At 36.9% G+C, this 3,694-nt stretch overlaps 1 pseudogene; it reads left to right on the top strand.

Moving 5' to 3' along the window:
• Positions 1-523: 523 nt before the first annotated feature.
• LOC123796614 (nucleophosmin pseudogene) lies at positions 524-1,513 on the top strand (annotated as a pseudogene).
• The last annotated feature ends 2,181 nt before the right edge of the window (positions 1,514-3,694 follow it).

Below are 3,694 nucleotides of genomic sequence, written 5' to 3'. Positions count from 1 at the left end.
TAGATGGAACATACTGGTATATGGAAAACGATCCATGTGTGCTGGGTCTCACTCATGCTGGTGTGTGAGAGCTGATTGTTAGATTTTTCAGGAATTGTACAGGCTGGCGTTGCCATGGTAGTTTGATATCAGGCATGGTGGGAGTATTTATAACATAGAATTAGGCAGGGAGAGGGTTTTTCCCCAGAGAACAGATTATTAAACACTTACTAGCATACCACTAGAAAGCTTTCAATAAATGATGAATGAACAAACAATGAGCAATCGATTTCTTAAAAATAGTGATAATCTACAATAATACAAAGAAATAAAAAACTACTCATGAAGTAAACACACAACATTAAATAAGATAAAATATTTGTAATTTGGTGTCAATCAGGCTTCCCATTCTAATGTAAGCTCTAGCACTGGCTGGTTGTATATTCTTATACAAGAAATGTACCTTCTTGGAGGGGGAAGCTTCTTCCATCATGTGAGGATACAAGGAAAAGTCTGCACCCTGGGGGAGGGCCCTCACTCGGCCATGCTGGCACCTCGGTCTTGGACTTCCAGCCCCAAGAACTGTTTTGAACTAAAAGCCAGCAAAAATTATCGCTTTCAAGTGGATAAAGATGACAATGGACACCCGTTTTCTTTAAAAATAATCAGGTTAGGGGTTTGTTCAAGGGCTGAATTGTACATTGTTGAAACAGAGGCACTGAATTAGGAAGGCAGTCCAGTTACATCCTACTGGCAGCTTCGAAAATGTCCGTACAGCTGGTGGTTTCCCTCGGGACTTTGAAATAACACCACCTGTGGTCTTGTGGTTAAGCGTGGTTCGGGGTCTGTGCGTATTCGTGGACAGCGCTTAGTGGCTCTAGACGAAGATACAAAGTCATGTGAAGCCCCTAAGTATATCTGGAAAAGTGACCTGCTCCTGGAAGTGGTAGCAGGTTTCCACCAACAAAATAAAACTTGCAGCTGATAAAGACGATGATGATAAAGATAATGATGATGATGGTTTTGAGGGTGAGGAAGCAAAGGAAAAGCTTCAATAAATAAATAAAGTGTGGGGGCACCAGGATGGCTCAGTCAGATGGTTAAGCATCTGCCTTCGGCTCGGGTTATGATGTCAGGTCCCCTTGCTTCTCCCTCTCCCTCTCCCTCTGCTCCTCCCCCACTCCACCCCTGCTTGTATGTGCTCTTTCTATCAAATAAATAAAAATACAATCTTAAAAAAATAATAAATGTAAGTATAATACTCCAGCCAAAAATGCACAAAAATCAAACCAGATCTTATTAACACTAAGATCAAAAGGTGAAGAATCCTTCAATAAACAGCAAAAAATTCCTAAGACACTGAAAAAACCTAGTTCTGTAGAAGACATAAAAACAAAAATGCAAACAAACATAGAAAAAAGGTGCCTGTCTTCCTAACTTGGAAGCCAAGTTTATCAATTATGTGAAGAGTTGGTTGTGGGTTTCTGACCTGGGAGGCTATTCAAGAACGCTGGCAGTGAAGACAGTCTCCTAAAGGAAGTATTTTAGATAGTTTGTTAAAATTTTCCATCTTATTTCATTTCTTTAACAGTTGATATATGGCTGTACTTTTTTTATAATGCAGAATGTGAACTTTCCCTGCCATGTCTGATAAATATTGTCCAGGTCCCATTGCCAAAAATGTGTTGTCCAAAATGTCTGTTCAGTTTTTAAAGATGGAAATGTACCTTTGCTTGGTTTTAGATATATGTGGAATGTCATAATAGCAGTGGTGGTCAAAGAAATGGAAATGGTAGGGAGACAAAAATATACTTGTGAAATAAACTCAGTATTTTAATAAAGTAAAAATAAGTTATTTTTAAGTAGTTTAAGTAACTTGCTCAACAGTGTGTGTGTGTGTGTGTGTGTGAGAGAGAGAGAGAGGGGAAGAGAGAAAGAGAAAGAAAAAGAAAGGGAGAGAGAAATGGGGTAATAATGTTCACCATATAGGAGTATAATGGAGATTGCCTAAAATTTATGAGATCGAATCATAGGGAATGGATTTTGTTATACATCAAAAACAGGTCAATTATTTCATATGCTTTGACTTTTATAGTAAGTGTGCAATAAATATTGGAAGGGAGACAGAGGGAAAGAGAAATAAAGTAGGTTAGAAAGAAAGAAAAAATATAGAAGCCATCCAAATTTTATTCAATAATTTTTTTTTCACTGTGTCCATACACATCCTGCCCAAACATCCAGTTCACTACTGTGGTCAGTGACTTAGCACAACAAAAACTGGTGTTCTCACAATCTGACTTAAGGTACTAAAGCCCCTAGAGATGCCTTCTAAACTGTGCAATATATGTTTAGATATGTAATGTGTATTAGTATATCGTAATCTTTTGATAATGGTAGTCCATTCAGACTATATTTTGCGGACTAGGTTAAGAAACACTTTTTAATCTATTTATGTAGCTAGCTAACTCACTTTAAAAAGCAATATTGTGTCCTTTCTTAAAGAAGAAATTCCTATCCATACTGAAGTTTAAAATAGCTGTACATCAAGGGGAACACATGTAAATATTAATTAGAACATAAATCAGGGGCGCCTGGGTGGCACAGCGGTTAAGTGCCTGCCTTGGGCTCAGGGCGTGATCCCGGCGTTCCAGGATCAAGCCCCACATCAGGCTCCTCCGCTATGAGCCTGCTTCTTCCTCTCCCACTCCCCCTGCTTGTGTTCCCTCTCTCGCTGGCCGTCTCTATCTCTGTCAAAAAAAAAAAAAAAAAAAAAGAACATAAATCAGATCATACTGTGCATCCCGTTGTGCAGAATGTGTTTCAAACGAACAAATATGCCATGTGTGTCTTTCTATTGCATGCAGAGAGATCTACTTCATCTCTTATTTTTATATAGTCTTCCATGGTATGGATGAGTCAAAGAAGACTGAATCAGTCTTCTCTCACTTTTGGCTTTTGTGAACAATGCAACAATGAACATTTGTATGTGCGTGTATACATGTGTGTATGTATGTTTTATATGTATTTATGCATACATATATTTATGTCTATGCACACACTATTACATATGCAGATACACACGTTGTTTTCATATGTGGGTAATTACCTATGTATGATAAAGTCCTGGAGTTGGAAGTGTTCCAAATTTGGCTAGATATGGCTAAATTGTTCTCCAAAGAGATTGCGCTCCTTGATACTTTCTGCAAAAAAAAGTGGCTTTTCTCCATATATTAAAAAACACTTCCTAAATAATCTCTGGAATATTTTCAAGTTTGGTCTATGAAAAAAACTCTTTTTTGCATTTATATTAATTGATTATTAATGGGCTGATCACCTCCACGTGTATTTATTGTTTTTAATTTTTTCTCCACATTTTCTCTTCATATTTTTGGCTCACCTTTCCGTTGGGTTGTAAGGCATCTTTTTAAAAAATATATTTGTCTGTCAGTATGTTCCAAATAATGTCTACATTTTTGTTTTTCCTTAACTTTTTCTGTGGTGCTTTTTACTATGCCAACATTTTAAAATTTTATGTAATGAAGTCTGTCACTATTTTCTTTAAAGATTTATATCACCCACACACATCTATCAATCCTCCCCTTTTCCAATATTTTATATATATTTTTATATTTAAATCTTAGCTCTCTAGGGAATTTATTTTGGTGAAGTGAGTGAGCACTGGCTTCTTTATTACCTAATGACTGCAAGTTATCCC

This window comes from Ursus americanus, chromosome 1, assembly GCF_024610735.1.
Source record: "Ursus americanus isolate L20-20 chromosome 1, mUrsAme1.1.p, whole genome shotgun sequence".
Classification (NCBI taxonomy): Eukaryota; Metazoa; Chordata; class Mammalia; order Carnivora; family Ursidae; genus Ursus; species Ursus americanus.
This window is presented reverse-complemented; position numbering and strand designations above follow the sequence as displayed.